At 44.6% G+C, this 27,346-nt stretch overlaps 1 protein-coding gene across 2 annotated transcripts in view; it reads left to right on the forward strand.

Moving 5' to 3' along the window:
- LOC137369764 (adrenocorticotropic hormone receptor-like) overlaps positions 1-27,346 on the forward strand; it is a 131,372-nt gene that overhangs the window by 17,245 nt on the left and 86,781 nt on the right. Inside the window, exon 2 of one of the 2 annotated variants that reach the window (XM_068031184.1) lies at positions 7,260-7,376. The exons of the other annotated variant lie outside the window; for it this stretch is intronic. The gene's annotated coding sequence lies outside the window, so the exon portion shown is untranslated. The remainder of the gene's footprint in view (positions 1-7,259; positions 7,377-27,346) is intronic. 2 annotated transcript variants of the gene reach the window in all.

The raw sequence follows: 27,346 nt of genomic DNA on the forward strand, positions 1-27,346 counted from the left end.
GCCGGCCAGGGCCCAGGAAACACGGCAGCTAAAGGGAGGAGGGAATTTCGGGATCCTGCAGGTATCTGCTTCTGAACTGCTTGCTGGCCAGGAGGAGCAGGAGTGCTTCGTCGGGCCCCTCAAGCAAATCCTCAGCTACGATCGGCCAACAACCCCATCACCCAACCCACCCCAAAACCTGCAATCTCTCCCGATTGCTGATCCAAGCCCCGCCATCCAACCCGCAATGTTTCCTGGTTTCCCCCTCCCTCCCGATTGGCGGTCTGGCGAATCACCACACCCTGTCCCCTCCACCTCCACGCCAACGTTTCCCGCTTGCCAAGGACCATCCCCAAGGGTTCTGGCTTCGGTCTTCTACCGCAGGCGTTCCGACCCAGTAGTCAATCTGGATGGCTGCCAGGCAGGAAATGAAGTAAGAAAATGATAATGCTATTAAATTCAGTGGGACCCCTACATTCTCTGATTCCATGCCCCCCTTAAATATACTTCCCCGCTGCCTCCCCATAAATAGCAGTGCAATGTCCAAAGAGGACATTGTGCATAAGTCAATTCAGAGTTGTTGCTGGATACTGCCCTGAGGAACTCCTCAGTGATGTCCTGGGGCAGAGATGATTGGCTTCTACAGAATCTGGTAGGGCATTGAAAGAATAATTGTATCTGCTGAAGATAATCAATTCTTGGACATGCACATTCTTTATACAAATGGGTACCAAGAAAATATAGAATCATGTTATACAGTGACTAAATCAAAGTGTTATTAGATTGTCAGAATGAAGCTTTAAAGATAAAAAAAGAAATAACCTACACTTTGTTTTTTTATTGTGTTTTGGAGTTTCTGAGATCAAGGCTTTGTTGCAACGTCAGAAGGAAATGAAAGAAATTGTCAAAATAAGCATGAAAATACCAACTGCTCTGAAGGTTGAAATAAAAGGCGGGATGGTGGGCAACATTTGACAGAGCAATAGCCATTAAAAGTAATGACAGTATCAGTCATAATCACTGTTTACAAAGGCCTCAAACTGACAAGAATAATTTGCACAGTAAGGTTGCTGCAGCAGATCTATTCTGAGATTGCAAATAACCTCAAGCACATTGTGCAGTTTCTGTCAATTCATCTCCATGGCCCTTGCGCAAGCTTGCGAGGTGTCAATTTTTTTTCAATATTTGCTCTACATCGGCCTCGGCCAGACCTTGTACTTGTCAGATTAGTGACGCAGAAACACCAGATGGTATGGGATTAGAAAGTGTAGCAACAATAATGAAGAAAAGAAAACAAAATTATTGCACAGTTGACTGTGATTAAAATGGGCGGCACAGTGGCGCAGTGGTTAGCACCGCAGCCTCACAGCTCCAGCGACCCGGGTTCAATTCTGGGTACTGCCTGTGTGGAGTTTGCAAGTTCTCCCTGTGTCTGCGTGGGTTTCCTCCGGGCGCTCCGGTTTCCTCCCACAGCCAAAAGACTTGCAGGTTGATAGGTAAATTGGCCATTATAAATTGCCCCTAGTAGAGGTAGGTGGTAGGGGAATATAAAGACAGGTGAGGATGTATAGGGACATGTGGGGATGTGGTAGGAATAGAGGATTAGTGTAGGATTAGTATAAATGGGTGGTTAATGGTCGGTACAGACTCGGTGGGCTGAAGGACCTGTTTCAGTGCTGTATCTCTAATCTAAAAAAAAAATCTAAAATCTTTTACTGATAATGTAAAATACGCTGGCAGATATTAGAATGTGGATTTTAACTCCCGAAAGGAAGCTGCCAATCCCCTTGCCCAAGAATCCTATCCAATTTTAATAGCCAGGCCTCGTTAACCTGCTGTCCGACCAAATTGGCAACTCGACTGTGTGGGCAAGCAGGGTATGTTCGTTAGTTTGTACTGATAGAATTCAATGGGCTGGATTTTATGGAGCCGGCGGTGGTCCCGATGCCAGGTCCAAAGGTGAGGGGAACCCCACTTCAGCCGTTTGGAGACACCCCCCACCCCCAGCTCTATTTTATGGCGCTCGGGCAAATAACTGCCCAGCACCAGGGTCGCCATCCCTTTAAAGATGGGGATCCCACCTCCAAGAACTGCCAGCCAATCAGAGGGTCGGTTGCTCAGTAGTATCAGCAGCACCACTGGGAGTGGTGGCCACTGCTGGTACTACAAGAGGCCTGGGACCAGAACCATCGCTGGAGCCCCAGACCCCAGGTAAGTGTGGCTGTCCGGCAGGCCCTGGCGAGGGGGATGGGGCTTGGGCAGGTGCACATTGAGGGCATAGAGTGGCTGTTAATGGAGGGGTGGCCTTTGCAGCTGGGGGCCCTCCAAGGGCCATGGAGGAGGCCCTTCCCCCAACAAAGCCAGGAAGAGGGCCACCTTGTTTTACTGGGTGACCTCCCCATGTTGTGGGGCTCCCACCAGCCACTGGTAAAATAACAGCAGGAAGAGGCCCTTAAGTGGGCATTAATTGTGAAGGGGGTGCTCAAAGACCTTGGGATCGCTGGCCCCCCATCCCCAGTCTGCCCCCTGGAAAGCCACCTCCAGGCATCAGCCATGCTCCCGATGCCGATGGAGGCATGCAGGCTGACTGGAAAATTCCATTCGGCCTCTGATCAATGGCCGTAATTGGCCTTTTAATTATCTTAACAAGCACCTACCACTTGCAGGTGGGGAGCTGTTCCTCGTCTGTTATGGCCACCAGGAAAATGGCTGGGAGTTGGGACTGTGGTGGGGTTTCGGCAGGCCGGCCAACGTCACAAAATTGCACACCTGCCCACTCCGTTCCCACCCCCGTATCTTTTTTATAATACTGCGATATGTCGACATGGCGATTCTGGGATAGCAATGCTGCTTGACAAATAGTAAGCCCTCGTTTCAGTTCATATCAAGGGAATTAAAGGGTATCGGGGGTAGGTGGGAAAATGGAGTTGAGGGCACAATCAGATCAGCCATTATGAAATGGCAGAGCAGGCTAGAAGGGGCCGAATGGCCTACTCCTGCTCCGAAGTTCATATGTTTGTTTGTAGATCTGCATTGCAAACGACACTGTGTTCCACCTGAACTCTCAAACTGATAGCAAAATCTTTGCTGAAAAGTTGAAATCAAGTTTATTAACATGTCAGATTACAAAGCAAATGGTAATTAGGTTGTAACACTTCCTGTATCTCATTTGCAAAACAATAAAAATTAAAAATTTTCCTGTTCCTTGCAGCACTTTAGCCTACTTAAATTGGGGGCTGGTGGTGGTAACTTTAACCTAACCTGTCAAGCAGAAAACCAATGGGACTGGGCGGAATGGTGGTTTCACACTCCAATACAGCTCTGCATTGATTTCAATAAAGAGTAAAACATTGGGCAAGGGATTAAAACCACCCGTTTACTACAGGTGGCTTAGATTAAGATTGTGTCAATGTGAGAAGGACAAGTAACAAATAAGAGAATCCTCATTAACCTCATTTGCAAAGCAAGAAGCAAACTGTAAAACAAGTGGAACCAACCTGAAGTATATCTTTTTTATTATCCTCTTGAATGATAAACTAATAGTAAGGGAATCCAAAAAGTGCACTACGCTGTTAAGCAACTCTGTCAGCATAAGGTTCAAGGGTATCAGCACGATCTCCTAGAAACCAGACAACACACCTTTAGGATAAAGCAGAAGTGTGAGAATGGTAAAAAGAAAATGGGAAAACTAACTGCTGGAAATCAGAAACAAAAATCGCTGAACACACTCAGTGGGTCAGGCAGAGAACAGGCAAGGTGTCATTCAGGTCATTAGAACAGAGCTGGTAAACAGGACCTCCTGTGGAGGCAGCATTTTAGCAAGTTGTCTGTCAAAGCCTTGTAGGAAGCAAATAGTCTATAAATACAGCAAGATCAACTGCCAGATCAATAGGAACAATTCCTATCACCTAGATGAGCAATGAGTCTCCTCTCACTTGTTCGACTAAAGGGCAAGAAAGATTACATTCCACAGATTTCCATGATTGGAATAAGAGAAATCAGGAAAGAAAAATAACACAGTCACACTAATTACATAAATATGAGGCATTGATCTAGCATACTCTTCCCCAAAATATGCGCAGTTCTTGTATACAGACTGCTCCCAGCAACCAATGCTAATTTAATGTGATCAGAATACTGGCACACTTACAACTCACTCAGAAATATACACATGTATAGTAGGAGGATATTAATTGGGGCAAATCTGCCCATAAGTACAGAAAGGAGTAACATTACTGTCAGTAAATAAACACAAATAGTTCACAAAGCCTATACCCTCACCATAAATAAATCAGCTACATACCCTCATCATAAGTACTTACAGCACAGAAACAGGCCATTCAGCCCAACAGGTCGATGCTGGTGCTTGTGCTCTGCACAAGCCTCCACCACACCCTTCTTCATCTAATCCCATCAACACCTCCTTCTATTCCTTTCTCCCTTATGTGTTTATCCAGCTTCCCCTTAAATGTGTCTATGCTATTCACCTTAATTCCATGTGGTATAGAATTCCACATTCTAGCCACTCTCTGGCGAAAGAGGTTTTGCCTGAATTCCCTACTGGATTTATGAATTTTTTGTTATTTATTACCCCTAGTTCTATTCTCACCCATAAATTGAAACATTTTCTCTATATCCACCCTATCAAACTTTTTCATAATCTTAAAGACCTTTATCCGGTCACCCCTCTGTCTTCTCTTTTCTAGACAAAAGTGCCCCGACCTATTCAATCTTTCCTGATAGGTGTAATCTCTCAGTTCTGGTATTCTTATAGTAAATCTTTTTTGCACTTTCTCCAGTGTCTGTAAATCCTGTCGAAAATCTGGAGATCAGAACTGTTCACAGTTCTCTAAGTGTGGTCTAAGTGTCTATATAAGTTTAACGTAACAGGCAGGCCCCCGCCATCAGGCTCAACTGTGAGTCAGAAACCTGCAATGTGCGGACTCATTTGCTCTTTTAATTGTCTTATTAACTTGCATTGTTACTTTGAGTGATCTGTGTATCTATATCCCCAAATCCCTCTGTTCCTCTATCTTTTAGACACCCATTTTCCAAGGACTTTGTGGTCTCCTTATTCTTCCTACAAAATGTGCCAGATCACACATATCAGTTGCATGCCCATTCTGCAAGTTTCTGTGTCCTCTTCTGCATTAACTACACCTCCCAATTAGCTGCAAATTTTGAAATTGTACAATTTCCAAGTCCAAATCACTTATATAAATGGTGAACAACACTGGTTCCAGCATCAACCCTAGTGGAACATTAATTTCCACCTTCCGCCAGACTAAGTAACTACATTTAACCCCTACTGTCTGTTTTTGTTTTGGAGCCAGTTGCTAGCCATTCTACTATTTGTTCCCTGCCTCTATGTGCTGGATTTTCAAAGCCCTTTGGGGGTGAGCATGGGTACAGGCAGGATTTACAGATTGTGTTCCTGGGAGGCGCCTCGAGCTTGCGCCGTCTTCGGAATGTGCTGCAATTTTCAAAGAGAGAGCGGGGATTGAGGAGCCAGAAACCCATTTGCCTCCAATTAACTCCCTGATAAGCTGCCTGAGGAGCTTGTTAATGGGCTGGGGAGGGTCAGAAGGGAATTTTCAAAGAGCAGAGCGGGAGGAATGAATGGTCCAGTGCACATAAGTGATTAGCTGTCGGGAGCAATGTGGTTGGACACTGTTTGATGTCGATAATTATTCAAAGGAATCGAACAAAAGCTTCACCTGCCTTCCTGTTCACCCTTTGGCCATTCGTTAGCACCGTAACACTGCTGGCCCTCTGATCTGCTGCCTGCACCACTCTACAAGGCAACGGCAAGCACTGTCATGGCTGCTATCTGCCTTTCACCGTTGCAGTCCGGAACCACTTCCCACTTCCACGCCGGTCTCGGCACCACTGATTGTGCACCACACTCACCACCACCACCCCCCCCCTCCCACCGCCCGATTAGATCATTTACATTTGAAGAAAGCGTCACGTCAGCCATGCTGTTGCAATGCTGGGTTGGGACCCAGAAGTTATCTAGGCGTCAGTGTTCTGATCCCGGAATGAAAACCCAGCCCCCACATGTTCTGACTATTGACTATCAAAGGCCTTTTGGAAATCCAAATATATTACGTCTACTACATTACCCTTGTCTACACTTTCTGTTACTTCTTCAAAAAATCCAATAAGGTTGGTCAAGCATGGCCTTTCCTTTTGAAATCCATGCTGATTGCTCTTATTTGTATTTTCAGTTTCTGGATTTTTTTCTGTTAAATCTTTGGGTTAAATCCATTATCTTTTCTTGCCGATGTTAAACTAGTTGGTCTGTAGCTCCCTGGATTAGTTCTGTCTCCCTTTGTAAATATAGGGGTATATAATAGAGGGGTATATATAATCAATGTGAATAAATAGAAGGGTACATAAACTGATCATAAATAAACTTCCCCTCTAATGGCAAGCTGCAGCCTTTTAAGAACCGCTGCCTTGCAGGATTTTGTGTCTCCCGCCAAATATGCTGTAAATAAAACTCTCTGGGCAAGATTTTCTTTCACCTATAACTTACTCAAGTTGAAGGCTCGTTTTTGATGGTAATGCATCCTCGTCACTCTAAAGAAATACAGAGAAAAAGAGAGAGTGCGAGAGAGATAGAGACACACACACACTCATGACCTCAGCATGCATAGAGAGTCAAATTTATACTCACTCTAAATAAAATAAGGGACACATCCCCTTCATTCTAAATAAATGGAGGCTATGTATACACTCAGTACAAATAGATGGAAGAGGCTAAGATGAAGAATATAAGCTACAATGAGAGATAGTCAAGCACAACATTGTTTATCATGAATGAGTAAATAGAGATCTTTTGGGAGCTGCGTGGGGAGAATTTTAACCCCTCGGTGATTGGCTGGCAGAACAGAGAGATGCTGAGAGATCCCCAGTCCAATTAAACTGCCATGAATGTAGCTCAAGCAAGCTGCCTGCCTGAAATATGCACCCAGAGGATGCACACCAACTTGAGATTACAACCAGACCAGGCATGATCTTATTGAATAACAGAGCAGGCACGAAGGGCCGAATGGCCTACTCCTGCTCCTAAGTCCTATGTTCCTATGTTCCAGCTGACAAAGATCATGTTGTCCAGAAGTCACCTGGCCGACAATCAGGAGAGTTTTGTAAATGTGGAGGTGTGGGTAAACAGAAAGGACAACAGCCTAAAGGTTCTTTGTGGGATCCAAAGGAACATTCCTGCTCATCCAGGCCCCACTTAGCTGTAAAGGCTTTCGCTTCTTGCCCACCAGGTTTTACTGAGTAAACACTCCAACTAGTAAGCCATTGAATACAAAAACAAGAAATGCTGGAAATACTCAGCAGGTCCGGCAGCATCTGTGGAGACAGAAGCCGAGTTAACGTTTCAGGTCAGTGACCCTTCATCAGAACTGGCAAAGATTAGAAATGTAAAACGTTTTAAGCAAATAAAGCATGGGTGGGGCAAGAGATAACAAAAGGCAAGGTGTTGATAGGATAGAGGGTCACAGAGAATAACTGACCAGAAGGTCATGGAACAAAGGCAAACAGTATGTTAATGGTCTGCTGAAAGACAAAGCATTATCGCAGAGCAGAGAGGGTATTAATGGACAGAAAATGAACAGCCCTGGCCCAAAGCACAAACATGAAAAAAACAGCGGGCAGGCACATGGTAAGAAAAATGAATGATGAAACAAACTAAAATAAAATAGTAGGAAGGAACTTAAGCAAGGAGTCAGGAGGGCTAAAAGGGGTCATGAAAAGTCATTGGCAAACAGGATTAAGGAGAATTCCAAGGCTTTTTATATGCATATAAAGAGCAAGAGGGTAGCCAGGGAAAAGATTGGCCCACTCAAGGACAGAGGAGGGAATCTATGTGTGGAGCCAGACGAAATGGGCGTGGTACTAAATGAGTACTTTGCATCAGTATTCACCAAAGAGAAGGATTTAGTGGATGATAAGTCTAGGGAAGGGAGTGTAGATAGTCTGGGTCATGTCGTTATCAAAAAGGAGGAGGTGTTGGGCGTCTTGCAAAGCATTAAGGTAGGTAAATCCCCAGGGCCTGATGGGATCTACCCCAGAATACTGAGGGAGGCAAGGGAAGACATTGCTGGGGCCTTGACAGAAATCTTTGCATCCTCATTGGCTACAGGTGAGGTCCCAGAGGACTGGAGAATAGCCAATGTTGTTCCTTTGTTTAAGAAGGGTAGCAAAGATAATCCGGGAAATTATAGGCCAAACGTCAGTGGTAGAGAAATTATTGGAGAGGATTCTTCGGAACAGGATTTACTCCCATTTGGAAACAAATGGACTTATTAGCGAGAGGTAGCATGGTTTTGTGAAGGGGAGATCGTGTCTCACTAACTTGATTGAGTTTTTTGAGGAAGTGACGAAGACGATTGATGAAGGAAGGGCAGTGGATGTTGTCTATATGGACTTCAGTAAAGCCTTTGACAAGGTCCCTCATGGCAGACTGGTACAAAAGGTGAAGTCACACGGGATCAGAGGTGAGCTAGCAAGGTGAATACAGAACTGGCTCGGTCATAGAAGACAGAGGGTAACAGTGGAAGGGTGCTTTTCTGGATGGAGGGCTGTGACAAGTGGTGTTCCGCAGGGATCAGTGCTGGAACCTTTGCTGTTTGTATTATATATAAATGACTTGGAGGAAAATGTAGCTGGTCTGATTAGTAAGTTTGTGGACGACACAAAGGTTGGTGGAGTTGCGGATAGTGATGAGGACTGTCAGAGGATACAGCAGGATATAGATCGGTTGGAGACTTGGGCGGAGAAATGGCAGATGGAGTTTAATCCGGACAAATGTGAGGTAATGCATTTTGGAAGATCTAATACAGGTGGAAAGTATACAGTAAATGGCAGAACCCTTAGGAGTATTAGACAGGCAGAGAGATCTGGGCGTACAGGTCCACAGGTCACTGAAAGTGGCAACGCAGGTGGATAAGGTAGTCAAGAAGGCAAACGGCATGCTTGCCTTCATCGGTCGGGGCATAGAGTATAAGAATTGGCAAGTCATGCTGCAGCTGTACAGAAGCTTAGTTAGGCCACAATTAGAATATTGCGTACAATTCTGGTCGCTACACTACGGGAAGGATGTGGAGGCTTTGGAGAGGGTACAGAAGAGGTTTACCAGGATGTTGCCTGGTCTGGAGGGCATTAGCTATGAGGAGAGGTTGGATAAACTCGGATTGTTTTCACTGGAACGACGGAGGTGGAGGGGCGACATGATAGAGGTTTACAAAGTTATGAGTGGCATGGACAGAGTGGATAGTCAGAAGCTTTTTCCCAGGCTGGAAGAATCAGTTACTAGGGGACATAGGTTTAAGGTGCGAGGGGCAAAGTTTAGAGGGGATGTGCGAGGCAAGTTCTTTACAGAGAGGGTGGTGAGTGCCTGGAACTTGCTGCCGGGGGAGGTGGTGGAAGCAGGTACGATAGCGACGTTTAAGAGGCATCTTGACAAATACATGAATAGGATGGGAATAGAGGGATATGATCCCCGGAAGTGCAGAAGGTTTTAGTTTAGACAGGCATCAAGATCGGCGCAGGCTTGGAGGGCCGAATGGCCTGTTCCTGTGCTGTACTGTTCTTTGATCTTTCTTTGTTAAAATAAAAGAAAAACAAAAATTAAAAAAAGAACAAATAACTGAAAATAAAAAGGGTGGCCTGTCATGCTCTGAAATTATTGAACTCAATGTTCATTCCAGCAGACTGTAATGTGCCTAATTGATAAATGAGGTGCTGTTCCTCGAGCTTGCTTAGATGCTCACTGGAACACTGCAGCAATCCCAGGACAGAGATGTGAGCATGAGAGCAGTGGGGGGGTGTTGAAATTGCCAGCAACCGGAAGCTGTGGGTCATGCTTTCGGACTGAAGGAGGTGTTCCACAAAGCGGTCACCCAGTCTGTGTTTGGTCCCCACAATGTAAGCCATTGAATAGCTTTGGGATCCTATGTTTCTTATCAGAGCCCGTTTACATATATTCATGAGGGTCCCACCTCAACCATTCAAGAAAACTGTAATGTTAAGGAGTCCAAGGAGGAAAGAAGGAAAGGAGGAAAAGAGGGAATGAGGGAAAGAGAGAAAAAGAGAGAAGGAAAGAAAGAAAAATCTTGCATTTTACAGTGCCATTCACAATCTCAGGATGTCCCAAATTGTTTTACAGACAATGAAGTGCTTTTAAACTGCCATCACCATTGTCATGTAGGACTCAGGCAGCCAATTGTCCACACAAGATTCCACAAACACCAATGTGTAAATGACCAGATAGTCTGTTTTTAGTGATGTTCGTTGGTGGATATACACTGGCCAGGACACTGTGGAGAACTCCCCTGCTCTTTGTTGAATAATGCATGGAATCTTTTACATCGATCTGAGAGGGCAGACGACACCTCAGTTTAACCTTTCATCCGAAAGATGAGTAGTCGGTGGATTTAATCTCCCATTCCACCCAGGTTCTGCTGGAAGGAGGGAGTTAAAATTCCTCTTTAGGCTTGAATATTTTGTGATTTTTTTTCTGATTGAGATGGGTAACTCGCGCATGATTATTTTGAAATCCAAATTGCTATTTGTCCTCTCTTCATTTGCAATCTTTTCAATAGTTCATTAAGATGTAATCAGTGCAGAAGACTGATGATGCATTTCAAACATTTTAATGTTTAGTGAATATCTTCCAGACTTGTTCCTTTGAAAGAAAACTAATTCAACATACGTAAATTTTGGCTTCAAATGGAAATGCAATCAGTATGGGGTTCTGGGTTGGTGCTTTATTCTGTGCATTCTCTCCTTGACAGGGTTCCTTGTCTCTAAGTGACTCAGCCCTATAATAAATCCACCAGCAATTGGCAAGCCAGCTTTACATATGGCAGTTTAACTTACATGCAAAATGCTTCCATTGAATATTTCATTTACATTTTTGTTAGATCAGTTACATCTTTATAATATGGCCACAAGTTAGTCGAATTGAAACATCTTATGGTGACCAATTCTAACTGACTCCCACCTGGTAGCAGTCTGAAAAATGTCACTCACTGGCCTTTTAACGTTGCAGGTCTGATTGCTGCCATGTTGGAAAGGGTCCTGAGAAGACCACCTGACTGTTTCAAATGAGAGGCTGCTTCTAATGACCCAGATTATAATTTTCTACCCACTGAGCCACAAAGCAAGTCTGTGCGTAGACATTAAACCTATCATCCGCGCCCATGCTTCATGCCAGTTCTGTGGAATCTGAGGGCTTAATTTTATGGACCCCTTAGGGACAGGAAAGGAGGTGGGGGAGCCCATAAAATTGAGTGGGAAGGAGGGGAGCGGAGTCCCCTTCGTCTTCCCAATGCCTTCGCGACGCACTGGAGCTTATCACGGGTGGGGAAGGCTGGGGATGACCTTCCCACCCAGAGGCCAATTGAGGCCATCAATTGCCACTGCTTTTCCTGCCACTGTTGGCATTTTACCAGCGGTGGAAGGTGCCTCCATCACGTGGGGAGGTTGCCCAGTAAAACAAAGGCAGCCTCCCTGCAGGCTTGAGGGGGGCCTCTTCCCCGGTGGCAATGGCCACCCCTCTGCTAACAACACCGCCCCCCCTCCTGACTCTCAATGGCCACCCTCCCACCCCCTCAGCAGAACCTGCCAGACTGGCCCCAGTGACACCGCCACACTTACCTGGGGTCAGGTGCTCCAGCGCTGGTCCAGACCCTGACCTCTTATAGCAACAGCGGCGGGCGCCACTCCTGGTCACGCTGCCAATACTACTGAGCTGTCAGCCCTCTGATTGGCTGGCAACACTTGGAGGCAGGATCCATGCCCTTAAATGAAGAGTTAATTGCCCGAGTGCTGTTAAATAAAGCCAGGCAGTCTCCAAAGGGCTGTGGTGGTGTTCCCCTTGCCTTTTGAGCCCACATTGGGACCTACGCCAGCTCCATAAAATCCAGCCAAGTGCAAATGGGCACCAGTACAATGCGGCATCTACATTGTAAAGAGGCATCCACATTGGTACAATCAGGAGTGGAGGGGTTGAATGGTTCCCCTCTTTCCCTCTCCTTGTTTGACCTCAGCAGGTTCACTCCTGTTTTGAAGTGAATATATTTGCCAATTCAGTGAGTGTTTAACTGTCTACATGCTGTAATCATAAAAGAACCAATCTGATAGGTTTTCTTGAGTTTAACAAAGAAAGAGGTTAGCTTTATTATACTTAAACCAATCTAAGTAAAATAATAAAATACACTCCAACTTTCACACACACACTTGACGTTCACACAGGTACGAATAGGTGAGAATAGGGAAAGATAGATTGATCAAATTAGAGTCCAGAGAAATAAAAGATGTATACAGTCTGTGGATCTTAGTGACTCGGCTGGCTTCAGGCTGAATTCGGTGGTCGTGCGACTTTCCCTCAGTGGTACCCACGCTTCCGATTTGAAGATGTAGGCGGCTGATTTGGCTGTTCTCCTGGAGACAGTAGTGCAGATTGATTTCCTTCAAGGAGTTTCTGTCTGCAGCAGGGGTGTCCCTGGGTGGTCACAGTCAGCAAACAGGGTTTGAAGCTGCAAGGTGGGCTGGAGAGAGAGAGAGAGAGGAAGGAGGGACCCCATTCGGGTCTTCTCTTGTCAGTGTCCAGTTGCTTATCCCTTACTGCAGAGAAAGCAAAAGCTTAAGCGCACCAAGGATGGGCCTGTCACATGACAGGCATCCAGTGATTCAAACATAGTCGCTACTAGTGTATTCCCCCTTGCAACTTAATTAGTCCTTGTCTGGGAATCTACTTCTCACAGCTAGGGTCACATTATTCAAGTGATTGGGTTTAATGATTTGTCTCCACCAGTTGAATATCTCAGGTAATTGCTTTGATGCCTTGCTAATGGGGACAGGATATGTGGTTCATTCAGATTCCCAGGTCATTGTCCTTGATGGGTCTTTGCAGACATGGTGTCTCCATCTCAATGGATTGGAATGTGGAAGGTATAGTGATGCAAATTAGGGTAGCCAGCTTTAGCTGCGAACAACAAGTCGCCTTTAGTCTCTTTTTGAAAAAATTCAATTCAGGTTTCCAGACAGTGGATTAAAAATTAGAATCAAAGGTTGGCAGGAAAATCAGTAGCTGAGCAATGGGCTACCCTTAAAGAAGAGATAGTTCGGCAACAGTCAAGGTACGTTCCCTCAAATGAGAAAGGTAGATCAAACAAATCCAGAGCTCCCTGGAGGACAAAAGAGATAGAGATGAAGATGAAGAAAAAGTGTGCTTATGACAGATGTAAGATAGATAATACAATGCAGAACCAGGCTGAATACAGAAGGTTCAGAGGAGAAGGGAAAAAGCAAATAAGAGAAGCAGAGAAAGTATGAAAAGAGACTGGCAGCTAACAGAAAAGGGAAACCCAAAGTCTTCTATTGGCATATATCAAATTAGAGTCCAGAGAAATAAAAGATGTAACAAAAACAAGAAATGCTGGATTCACTCAGCAGGTCTGGCAGCATCTGTGGAAAGAGAAGCAGAGTTAACGTTTCGGGTCAGTGACCCTTCTTCGGAACTGACAAATATTAGAAAAGTCACAGATTATAAACAAGTGAGGTGGGGGTTGGGCAAGAGATAACAAAGGAGAAGGTGCAGATTGGACCAGGCCACATAGCTGACCAAAAGGTCACGGAGCAAAGGCAAACAATATGTTAATGGTGTGTTGAAAGACAAAGCATTAGTACAGATTAGGTGTGAATATACTGAATATTGAACAGCAGCAAGTGCAAACCTGAAGAAAAACAACCTGAAAAAAACAGTGGGTAAGCAAACTGAACAAACTAAGATGAAATGAAATAAATGCAAAAAAAGTAGGCACACTACAGCCTGCCGGACTGAACATTGAGTTCAATAATTTCAGAGCATGACAGCCCCCCACTTTACTTTCATTTTTAGTCATTTTTAGTTATTTTTTCTTCCTTTTTTTTTTGCATTCCTTTTTACATTTTTTACAATCTTTTTTTGCATTTATTTCATTTCATCTTAGTTTGTTCAGTTTGCTTACCCACTGTTTTTTTCAGGTTGTTTTTCTTCAGGTTTGCACTTGCTGATGTTCAATATTCAGTATATTCACACCTAATCTGTACTAATGCTTTGTCTTTCAACACACCATTAACATATTGTTTGCCTTTGCTCCGTGACCTTTTGGTCAGCTATGTGGCCTGGTCCAATCTGCACCTTCTCCTTTGTTATCTCTTGCCCAACCCCCACCTCACTTGTTTATAATCTGTGACTTTTCTAATATTTGTCAGTTCCGAAGAAGGGTCACTGACCCGAAACGTTAACTCTGCTTCTCTTTCCACAGATGCTGCCAGACCTGCTGAGTGAATCCAGCATTTCTTGTTTTTGTTTCAGATTTCCAGCATCCGCAGTATTTTGCTTTTAAATAAAAGATGTATACAGTCTGTGGATCTTGGTGATACGGCTGGCTTCAGGCTGAATTCGGTCGTCATGCGACTTTCCCTCAGTGGTACCCATGCTTCCGATTTGAAGATGTAGGCATATAAAAGGTGGAGTAGAAGGTGGAGTAGAGCCGATTAGGGACCAAAAGGGGGATTTACACATGGAGGGAGGGAAATAGAAATAAGTGATTCTTGACAACGCAGCCGGCCACTGACATCATCAGACTGCGCCAAGATGCACACATGCGCAAACGGGCTTCTGCTCTCTGCGCATGCACTGCGTTCCGGATTGGCAGGACTGGTTGGCACATGTGCATATGACATCATCGGGTTACGCGGGGAAGCAGGGAGAGAGTGGGTGGGAGAGCGGCCGAAGACCTTGGTGGCAGCGGGTACGGGTGCGCTCTGCTCTTCACCCCCACCCGCTCGCTCTCCACCCCACCTTTGCTCGCTCGCCACCTTCACCCGTTCGCTCTCCACCACCCCCCGCCCGCTCGCTCACTACCCCCCCGCCCGCTTACTCGTTACCCCCTCGCCCGCTCGCTACCCGCCCCACCCCACTCGTTATACCCCCACCCACTCGCGAGCCCCCCCAGACCACTCGCCACCACCCCCTGCCCGCTCGCTCTGCCTAGCCATTGTGTGTCACCATGTGTTTACTTTGGCTTTGTGTGATTATTTGAGCAGCACCAGCTTTAATCCTGGCAACTGCCTGAACATCGCAGACTGACGTTTTAGTGGCACAGGCTGCATTTGCGCATGTGCCAGTGCAGCGCCACCTAGTGGTTGTGTTGTCAGCAAATGCAGCTTATATTAAATGAATACTTTGCATCTATCTATCTTTACCAAGGAAGAAGACGTCACTGCGGCCACAATGAAAGAGGAGGTCATTAATACACTAGAAGGATTTAAAATTGATAAGCAGGAGGTATTAGACAGGCTATTTATACTTAAAGGTGATAAAGCACTGAGATGCATCCAAGGATACTGAGGGAAGTGACAATGGTAATTGCGGAGGCACTGGCCACAATTTTTGAGCCTTCCTTAGACTCGGGGATGGTGCCAGAGGATTGGAGAATTGCAAATGTTACACCCTTGTTCAAAAATGGATGTAAAAATAAGCCCAGCAACTACAGAAATGTCAGTTTAACTTCAATGGTGGATAAACTTATAGGAACAATAATTTGGGACCAAATTAATAGTTACATAGATATATGTGAGTTCATTAAGGAAAGCCAGCATGGATTTCTTAAGGGAAATCATGTTTAACTAACTTGGTGAAGTTTTCTGAGGAGGTAACAGAGAGGATTGATGAGGGAGATGCTGTTGATGTGGTGTACATGGACTCTTTCAAAAGACATTTGATACTGTACCACACAACAGATTTGTGAACAAAGTTATAGCTCATGGAATGAAAAGGACGGTCACAGCATGGATATGAAATTGGCCGAGTGACAGGAAACAGAGTGTAGTAGTTAATGGATGTTGTCCGGACTGAGGAAGGTTTGTAGTGGAATTCCCCGGGAAACTTTTTGGACCCTTGCTCTTCCTGATATATATTAATGACCTAGACCTTGGTGTACAGCACACAATTTGAAAATTTGCAGATCAAACAAAACTTGAAAGCATTTTGAACTGTGAGGAGGGTAGTGTAGAACTTCAAAAGGACAGAGACAGGTTGGTGGAATGAGCGGATAGGTGGCAGATGAAGTTCAATGCAGAGAAATGTGAAGTAATTCATTTTGTTAGGAAGAACATGGAGAGACAATATAGAATAAAGGGTACAATTCTAAAGGGGGTGCAGGAGCAGAGGGACCTGGGTTTATATGTATGTAAGTCATTGAAGGTGGCAGGGCAGGTTGAATCAGTGGTTAATAAAGCCTACAGTATCCTAGGCTTTATTAATAGGGGCATAGAGTACAAGAGCAAGGAAGTTGTGTTGAACTTGTATAAGACACTAGTTCTGCCTCAGCTGGAGTATTGCATCCAGTTCTGGGCGCCAAACTTTGGGAAGGATGTGAAGGCATTGTAGAGAGTGCAGAAAATGGTTTGTCATGCACGCCCCCACCTGCCAAGAATGAGGCACATTAATTTCGCCACATGGACATTAAATTTCAAATTCTTGCTGGGAAGAAGAGAAGGCCTGCGACAACGGGTTGCCAGGCCCTTGGCTGGAAAGACATTTTTGCATATTAATAGACAGTGTTGGAACAAAGGTGCTATGCCCTGCTCCAATACAATCCACAAACAGACCTGGTCAAACCAGTGAGTCACATGACGAACCTGCTTGGCAGTCAGGTTTTTTTCTGAATTGTAGAGTTTTGAATTGAGAGCCTGCAGAAAGCTGTTTGCTCCTGGATTGAAAGACCTCTCCTGGCTGACTCACCACAGCCTCTCCTGCCTGCTCCCATCTCTTTCTCACAGAACTGAATCCACTGAAGACACATGAACCCCAAGAGAGAAAAGTCTTCTACAGCAAACAAGGTTTAAGAAGAATACTGGGCCCCAATGAAAAGCAAGATCTATCTACTATCAAGAACTCTACAGTGAGCTCGAAGACCCGTAACAAAAACTCTTCAGCTATTGCCTCAAACTTTTCCATTTATTTCTTCTGTTCTTCTTTCTTTGTTTACATGTGTGTATCGCATATTCATGCTAGCATGGGCATGTCGTGTATCCATAGGCATCAACTGAATTAGAGTTTAAGTTTAATAAAATGTCACCTTTCTTCTTTAAACCTAAGAAAGCCTGTTTGTTCTCATTTCTTTGCCTTATAATTGGAAAGCGGTGAACAAGAATTCACCAAGGGGGAGCTAAAAACACAGTGTCTTTAAAAATAAAACCCTGTTACGGGTAAGACCAGGTGAAGGCTGAAAGGGAACCCTAGACCTCTTTCTTACCCAGTCATAGCAGGTTCCAGGGATGAGGAATTTCAGTTTTGATTGGGGAAGTTGGGATTTGTATTTACTGGGAGAAGAATAGGCTGAGAGGTGATTTGATAGAGGTATTCAAAATCATGAGGGGTTTGGACAGAGTAGATAGAGAGAAACTGTTCCCACTCGCAAAAGGATCGAGAGGTGAGCGGGCACAGCTGGAATGCTCTGCCTGAAAGTGTGGTGGAGGCAGGTTCAATTGAGCCATTCAAGAAGGAGTTAGCTCTTGGAGCGAAAGGGATCTCAGGATATGGGGGAAAGCGGGAACAGGTTACTGAGTTGGATGATCAGACATGATCATAATGAATGGCGGAGCAGGCTCGAAGGGCCGAAGGGCCTACTCCTGCTCCTATTTTCTATGTTTCTATGTTTCTAAAGGGAATTAGACTTTTATCTGAAAAGAAAGAATTTACAGGGTTAAGGGGGGAAGGCAGGGGAATGGCATTAGGTAAACTGCTCTCTCGGAGAGCCGGTGTGGACACGATGGGTCGATGGGCCTCCTTCTGCGCTAAAACAATTCTGTAATTCTGTGACTCTGTGGGGGTGGTGCACCCTGGTTTGTCCCTGCAAATTCCTCTAAACGCTGTGAGCAGTTTTGTTAGATCTCTTCTCTTTTCTGCATTTAAATAGGAGAGCATGCTCTCTCATTTCCCTTACATTTCAGTGTTAGTTAACCGGATGTTGGGGAGTTCGATTTGGGAATCCTCCAGGCCTCCCTCTAACTCATCTTCACTGTCCCTTTCACCCTCCTCTTTCCTGACTGCCTGACAGACCAGTACTTGTTTGTCCCCTTCTTGGCTCTGATACTGCTTTAACATATTGACGTGACACAGCCTTCGCTTTTTCCTAGTGTTTAACTGTTTATGTGCTATAATCCATAAAAGAACCAATCAGACAGGTTTTCTTGAGTTTAACAAAGAAAGAGGTGAGCTTTATTATACTTAAACCAATCTAAGTAAAATAATAAAATATGCTCCAACTTTCACACACACACACACACACACACACACACACACTTGAAGTTCATACACACACAAATAGATTACAGAGTGAGGGGAAGGATAGATTGGATTTATTAGAGTTCAATGAAATGAAAGGGGTATACAGTCTGTGGAGGTTGGTGACTCAGCTGGCTTCAGGCTGAATTCGATGTTCATGCGGCTTTCCTTTGGTGGTCCCCATGCTTCCGATTTAAAGATGTAGGCAGCTGACTTGGCTGTTCTCTTGGAGACAGTAGTGCAGGTTGATTTCCTTCAAGGAGTTTTTGTCTGCAGCAGGGGTTCCCTGGGTAGTCACAGTCAGCATACAGGGTTTGAAGCTTGCAAGGTGAGGTGGAGAGAGAGAGAGGAAGGAGGGATCCCACTTAGGCCTACTCTCATCAGTGTCTAGCTGCTTGGCCCTTGCTGCAGAGAAAGCAGAAGCTTAAGCACACAAAGGGTGGGCCTGTCACATGAATGTTACCCAGTGATTCAAACATGGTCATTACTAGTGTATTCCCCCTTGTAACTTAATTAGTCCTTGTCTGGGAATCCCATTCTCACAAATAGGGTCCCGTTGTTCCAGTGATTGGGTTTAGTGGTTCGTGGTTAATGAATACCTCAGGTGATTGCTTTGATGCCTTGCTATTGGAGACAGGATATGTGGTTCACTCTGATTCCCCAAGTCATTGTGCTTGATGGGTCTTTGCAGACATTGTGGGTGGAATTTTGTGCTGGCAGCAGGGGTCTCGATGTCGGGAGAAACCGACGTTGAGATCCCTGCGTCTGCTCTTGTGTGGAAGGCACGCCAAATTTAGTGCCAATCGGGCATTTAACTGGACAGCAGTGGGCCTTCTGTACAATCTAGGACCCTGTGGCCAGAAGTCCCAGCCTTGCAGAGCTGCCGATCAATCAGAGACCGGCAACTGCTGCACTACCACGGAGGCAGTGGCCGCAGCTGTAGCTGCAACGACCAGTCACCAAGGAGCGGCGCTGGAATCTAGTTCAAGGTAGGTCAGGGCGGGAGGGTTCCTGTGGGGTGGGGGTCGTGGTGGGGGGAAGAGGATTGCCAGCAAGGGTAGGGGGTGTCCCCTCAGGTGGCCCCCACCTTCCTGATGCTGAGTCCCTCGTTCAGACACTGTGGCTTTGAATGAGGGACACCCCCCCCACCCCCACCCCCACCCCTGCAGCTGGGAAGCAGCCCACATGGTCTTTCTTGCCATGCTGCCCACGCGGCAACAGAGCCGCCTGCCACACAATTGCGGTTGCACGGGAAGAGGCCCCAAATTAGGGGTTAGTTACTCAGTTAAGGGCCTGAATTGGTGGCAGGGCAGGAAGGCCGGTCACAGGTCTTCCCACCCTGGACTAAACTTCGTGGAAGAAGAAAGGTGACGAGGAGCCCCGCCCCCCCCCCCCCACCTCGCCACCATCCCACCGGATTTTATGCTCTCCCTGTCCCCAAACCGACTGTGGGGGAGAGCTTAAAATCCACTCCACCTAAATGGATTGGAATGTGGAAGGTATAATCATGCAAATTGGGGTGGCCATCTTTAGCTGCGAGCATCAAGTCACCTTTAGTCTCAGTTTTTTAAAATTCAATTCGAGTTTCCAGCCTGTGGATTAAAAATCATCATTTGGCATAAAGCACGTTTTTGTGACAGTATCATGCAGCCCATTTGTGGGGAGTTCAAAACTAGGGGTCGTATGTATAAGAAAGTCACCAATAAATCCAATGAGGAATTCAGGAAAAACTTCTTTATTGCTGAAAATAGAGACATGTTGTTGGAGCTTTTTGTCCTGCACTCATCAGGATAATCCGCAAGAATACCAATGTAAGGGGAAACAACAACTTTATACTGTATGAGAAGAGAGTGCTGATTGGTCGGCAAGTGAACTTCTTCGACAACATGTCTCTATTTTCAACAATACTCAAGTTCTGTACTACTAAACAACTATTTAAAAATTTCTTTAATCAGAGAATGTTTAAGAATGTGGAAGTCACTACCACATGGAGTAGCTCAGACAAATAGCATAGATGCATTTAAGAGAAAGCTCGATGAACACATGAGGGAGAATGGAATAGAAGGTTAAGTTGCTATAACCTGCTTATGTAGGGTGAGAGGAGGCTCGTGTGGCGCATAAACACTGGCATGGGCCTGTTGGGCTGAAAGGCCTCGTTCTGTACTGTAAGATCAAGGCAATGCAATGTGGAGCCCTCTTGAATGGCACAAAAGTCCCAAGAAATTATGATGTAGGTAATTTATGCCCTTACTTACACCCTGTCATAATCTACCGGTGGCTTTTGCACCACTCTGCTGTTACCCTCCCTGAAACATTTTCTGGAATTTTACATTGGGCAGGAGACCTCATCCACCGGGGATCCTGCCAGGAATTTACGCTCCCCAGGCCCTTAATTGGTCTTGGGCGGGATTTCCACCCCTCTGAGGCAGAAAGTCCCACCTAATGGAGCTGCCTGCCAATCAGCAGGCCAGCAGCTCACAATCCCAGCAGTGCCACAAGGGACCGGTGGCCACACTGAGACTGCACCCAGCCTCGGCAGCAGGAGAGGTGCCGGCCCAGGAAACACGGTAAGTGTGTGGGGCCTCGCCGGGGTCAAATGGCGAGGCAAGGGGAGGGGTCGGTTGGGAGGGGTTAGTGTTATGTAATGGGGATGGCTGGACCATGGGAACGGGGTGCCCGGTCAGGAGGGCCCCCCCAGCCAGCAAGGAGGCCACCAGGTATTATTTGGCGGCCTCCTGGAGAGCCTGAGCTGCCCGACCTCTGCTGGTAAAATACCAGCGGCAGTGGGAGGAGGCCCTTAAGTGGCCAATTAACTGCCACTTAAGGGCTTTGATTGGCCTGGGTGTGGGGGGTGGGGGGGCGCTGTTTCTCACCACCTCAGCCCCTCGTAAAATTGCAGCCAGGGTGAGAAGATGTTGGGAACGACACCTCCCACTCAATTTTACTACCGTCCCTGTTTCTGCAGGGGGTATAAAATTCCAGCCATTATAACTCCTCCATTAAAATCATGGCCATCACAGAGTTGCTGAATAAAAGCTTTAATTGCCAGTGCCATCTAGCCCATTAGAGAATGGTGTTGGCGGGCTTTATAACTTAAGTGAATATTGCTGCCATTCATTCAAACATGTATAGCCAGATACCACATTGGTCTTTCGACTTTCAAACCATTACCTTGGGGAATCTGAGAATCACTGCTGAGGTGCACAATATCCTGTTAACCAATCTTTTTCCTCTCTGTGTGTAATTCTTCCAATTATTCATGTTTTAAACATTAAAAATGAATGCTCACAACACCATTCAGGCAACATTAGAATCTAGGAGATAGAAATTGGTCTTGGGTGGGAGTGTTAAACAGGTATCGCATCGACAGACTGCTACATTCCATATCCAATATTTGGGTCTATTGAAGTAAAAGGAACTGAATATTGGGCAGAGAGGCAGCAGATACCTGTTTTCCAAAACCGCACAAGAGCAATATCTACCCATAGAACGTTAAAAAGACATGAAAATTCCACTCAGTCTAATGCTCGTTTACATCAAAGACTAATCTCAATGTTATTTTTGAAGCCATAACCGGTTTATAGCAGTGTAGAATTAAAATACTAAATGAAAATATAAGCAACCCCTTAATCTCTCATTTGTCAGAAAAAAATTACAAAATATTCAATCAAATGACCACAAAGGAAGACGGCGAAATGGTAAAACAGTAGGAATTTTCTGCCACCTTCAGAAATCTTTAAACATTCCTGGTAACCATAATTTTTCCTGAAAGCCCAGGTACCCGAACCAATTCTGCAGAAAGAGTTGAGCAATTTGTTTGAAATTGGCTCACAGGGTGATGGGACAATTTTAATTGAGTCTGACAAGATCAGGGGCAGCGTTGATTTTACACCCAAACAAAGTCAATGGAGAGACTTATTGGGCGGGGTGTAAATCAGCATTGGGTACAATCCCATGGGTTTCCCGCTTAATGAATTTGGTCCAAATTTCTCCCTGGAGATGACACCCCTACCTCCGCAGAGAATGATTTCAAAAGAACTTGCACATAAAGTGTTGGCGGTTCAACAGGTGAATAATAAAGCTGTCATTAATCCAAGAGTAAATTGACCTATGAATTCTAACTCAGCACAAAAAAGAAACATTTCAGAAACATATTGGAAGTCTTAATCCACTTAAAGGTGAAAAGAACACAACCACAGTTAAGGGAAGAATGGGAAGATTACCGGGTGAAAGATGAAAGAAAGAAACTAATCTCTGATCAGAGAAAGGCAGAAGTTCAGAGCTTTAAATTGAATACCAAGATAGCATTTAAATGCCACAATACCACACAGGGACAGCCTGACCTCGGTAGGAGAACAAATGAGTTGATAATGTGATTAGGTACCTGCGCTTTGATGAAAAATTATGGTTACTAGGAAAGTTTATCTTGGAAAAAGATAGTTTGAGATACTTAGGTGTGGACTTTCTGGTAACATTCCTCCATGTTTATTACTACTGCTGACTTCTGGAGCTTTCTGTCTTAAGTGCTTACCCTTATCTTTGCTGATATCACATCCAAGAATCTGAGGCCTCTAGTCACAGAAGATGCTGTTAACATTCAACCCTTTCCTTGTGTGGTTCACAATGACACACTCTGAGGGAGCACAAGGCACTTGACAGAGAAGCATACAGAATAGACTTTATTGATATCTAATACAGATGATTGCCCCATACTGCATATAGAGATTGGCTTTCAGTTTCTGGTTCTATCTTTTGAGCCCTTTGACAAACTGTTGAAAACCATGCTCCTTTATACACCTTATTTGTCTACACCAAAGGTACATGATACAGATAAGACCTCATGATATATCTGTTCACAGTCTATTCACCTAATCAATTGTAACCTCAAAGATACTTCTCTCAAATGAAAGTCCCTGACTTAACTGTTCTTGAATCATTTGAGAAGTAGGTTTATGAACCCTTATCTTTCTATATTATAGTAAACAGATTCCTCTGTTTATGCTTATTATACTAGCCACTAAAGTTACATCTTGATCACTCATGCTTGATAGCTTCCCAGTCGATTCATTTCCTGCGCAAGCATTTCTCATAGATCACATCAAAAGCTACAACAAGCCATGCTTCCTTCTCCTGGCACCCGAAGCTATCTTGTTTATCTTGGAAAGCCTGTTGCTCCCCAAGCACAAGGGAAGTTTGATTATTAACCCTTAGCTCTCCAAGATGTCCAACAGATGTTCACGACGCTACCCCTTCTGTCATCTCAAAGTCTTCCCAAATTTGGCACGATTCTGGCCACCTTATGCAGCTGCAGCCCTTAAAATGTTGCAGCACCAATGCATTCCCCCCTCTCCAAGTGATGGTAAGCCACTCCAGAGTGAGAAAAATGGTGCTACAGTACGGTATCAACATGGTTATGTTGCTAATCCTGAAAAATTAAGTTTAAATTCCATCATGGCAGTTTGAGATTTAGGGTTAAGTTTTTTTAAAAATGTAAATACAATTTTTTCAAAGCTGGTATCAGTATAAGGGACCATTAAGTTGTTAGATTATCATAAAAATATAACAAGTTTGCTAATGTCCTTTTGGGCAGGAAATGTTATAGTCCTACCCTGTATGGCCTATATGTGACTCCAGTCCCACACCCATGTGGTTGACATTTAACATCCCTCTGAAGTGGCATAACAACAATAACTTGTATTTATATAGTGCCTTTAATGTAATTAAACATCACAGGGTGCTTCAAAGGAGCATTATAAAACAAAATATGACACTAAGCCGCATAAGGAGATGTTAGGGCAGGTGACCAAAAGCTTGGTCAAAGAGGTAGGTTTTAAGGAGCATCTTAAAGGAGGAAAGTGAGAAGTTTAGGAAGGGAATTCCAGAGCTTAGGGCCCAGGCAGCTGAAGGCACGGCCACCAATGGTGGGAAGAAGCTGTGATGTATCAAGCCTGAGCAACTAGGGTTGGGTAATAAATGCCAGTCTTGACAGCAATGTTCACATCCCGAGAATGAAAGAAAATGAGGCACCCCTCCCCCTGCAAATTGATGTGGGCAGAAGTCCCACCCCTAAATTTCCCAATGGGCAGAGGAAAATTCAGCCCTATGACTCAGTAATACTCCAGGGAGATCTTTTCCCACTGAAGCTTTGAGTTTAAGTTTCCCCTGATTATAATTTTTTTTACATCAAATGGAGTTTAATCGCAATTTTGGCAATTATATGACACTACAACATCAAACACAATTAGTCACTCAGCAATAATAGGAGCTGTTGAGCTGCTATAAATGCCACTTCTCTTCAGATGAGAACCACACAAATTGGGTATTCAAATGAATCCAATTTGTCCTCTGGACCCTTTACATAGAGGTGTCAATGTCGGAGAGAGCTTAAATCACAATTCTTTGGCTAAGCTTTTGGTCACCTCTCCTAATAGCTCTTTATATGACTCAGTGTCAAATTTAGTCTGATAATCTCTCCTGTGATGTGCCTTGGGGTATTTTTACTAGGTTATATAAATGCAAATTGTTGACAGTGCAATACTTTGTTGTTCACTCTTATAGCAAGTGTGCATGATTTTTCCCCTGCAGAAACAGCGGAGGTGAAGATTAAACACATTTGGAAAATGCAATGCAATCCATATTGGAACTGTCAAATCCTTTCAACGTTCAATATTTACTAGCTGTCACACTGAAAACAATAAAGTTGATTCACTGTGCAAAGCTCGATGAGCTATTTTAATGATAATTTTAATCTTTGAATATTTTTAAGGCAGAGGTAGATAGATTCTTGATAAGCAAGGGGGTAGAAGGTTGTTGGGGGTAGGTGGAAATGGGGAGTAATCAGTTCAGCCATGAAGTTATTGAATGGCCAAGCCGGCTCAAAAGGCCAAGTAGCCTACTCTTGCTCCTAATTTGTATGTTCATATGTTCGTAATCACTTATATAAATTGTGAACAGCTGGGGCCCAAGTACTGATCCTTGTGGTACCCCACTAGTCACAGCCTGCCAACGCGAGAATGATCCATTTATTCCTAAACTTTGTTTTCTGCCTGTTAACCAATCCATAATCCAAGCCAGTATATTACCTCCTATCCCATGTGCTTTAATTTTGCTAGCCAACCTCCTATGGGGACTTTATCAAAAGCCTTCAGAAAATCCAAGTATACTACATCCACCAACTCCCCTTTATCAATTCTGTTAGCAACATCCTCAAAAAACTGCAACAGGTTCGTCAAACGTGATTTCCCATTCATAAATCTGAAAAACAGTGGCTTCATGGCTGAAGGAACAGCAATACAGACACTGTAATGCTGGCCCATGTAGGTCAAACAAGCTGAACAAGTCTGTTACCGTCAACAAAAAAGGAATGCAGGCCGGTAGCAGTTAGAGACCCCACCTCATATTCGTTGGGTAGATTGCTGACCTCTCCAGAATTGTCCTGGAATCTCTAGGTATTAACAATTAATTTTTTTATTCTTTCTCAGAATGTGGGCATTGCTAGCCAGGTGAACATTTATTGCCCATTCCTAATTCCCTTGAGAAGGTGGTGGTGAACTCCCTTCTTGAACCACTGCAGTCCATCTGATGCGGGTACAGACAGAGTTCCAGGATTTGATCCAGTGACAGTAAAGGAACGGTGATATAGTTCCTAGTCAGGATGGTGTGTGGCTTGGAAAGGAACTTACAGGTGGTGGTGTACCCATGCAACTGCTGCCCTTGTCCTTCTTGGTGGTAGAGGTGGCAGGTTTGGAAGGTGCTGTTGAAGGATCCTTGATGAGTTGCTGTAGTGCATCTTGTAGATGGTACACACTGCTGCCACTGTGCGTCAGTGTTGGAAGGATTGAATGTTTAAGGTGGTGGATGAGATGCCAATCAAGTGGGCTGCTTTGTCCTGAATGGTGTCGAGCTTCCTGAGTTCGAAGCCCACTCATCCAGGCAACTGGACAGTATTCAATCATGCTCCTGACTTGTGTCTTGTAGATGGTGGACAGGCTTTGAGGAGTCAGGAGGTGGTTTACTCGCCGCAGAACTCCCAGTCTCTGACCCGATTCACAACTCGTTGCGTATCTTGTCCTCGTCATAAGTTGCTGGATGATTTACACATTAATAAGACAGCGGCCATTACATTGCACCTTTGCATTGCCAGAAAAATCTAGGCCATTACCTAATTTCTAAATGTAGTGCTTGAATGGAGCTTAATGAGCCAGGGAGTGGGACTGATTACATAGCTCCATGGAGAGCCAGCGTGGATTCGATGGGCCAAATGGCCTCCTTCTGTGCTGTAAATGACTCTATGACTCTAATGTGGGCTTCAAATTAGCACCGCTCTTTATGAAGCAACACATCCACTCAATTATAATCTTCCAGTTATTTCATTTCTGGTCACTTTTTTATTTGAAAGAATAAGCATGTTGGTTTTTGAAAGGTTAAATAGATAGACTTCTGCCAAGAAAACCCTAGTGTGCACTGTAAAAAACATCTGAATGTTATCTCCAACTAGTTTTCTCAATACCCATTTTCTTGGCACAAAATGTCAGGACTGTGTTGAACATGCTTACTGTTTTGAATACCGATATCGATGATATAAGGCACTGACGTCTAACAGCACAGCTGCGATATAATGATATTAAAGTGCAAGCCAGTCACCAGAACTCAGAATCACAACAGCTGGAGCCAATGTTATTTAACAGTTTGGGAAACAAGCATTGTGAATGTTCTGAAGGGTGTGCTATAGTAAATGCCCCTTAATTAGTGAATGCATGAAACTTGTGGTCTGGTAGCAAACAGATATTCCTCTAGTCCAGCAAAGGAAACTGAGCTGTAACAAGTGGGCAGCGTTCTGGTATGTGAGGATAACATGACTTGTTTGTTGTGCTGTTGTGATAACCCGGAGCAGGCTACCTTTAAGACCCTGCGTGTGGCTTGATGAGTGGCTATTTATATCGGCTTCCTCTAGTGGCAAGAGCTTCACACAAACACACCAGAATAAAGATACCGGAAGACTGGAAGATA

The sequence above is a fragment of the Heterodontus francisci genome, chromosome 5 (genome assembly GCF_036365525.1).
Source record: "Heterodontus francisci isolate sHetFra1 chromosome 5, sHetFra1.hap1, whole genome shotgun sequence".
Taxonomy (NCBI): domain Eukaryota; kingdom Metazoa; phylum Chordata; class Chondrichthyes; order Heterodontiformes; family Heterodontidae; genus Heterodontus; species Heterodontus francisci.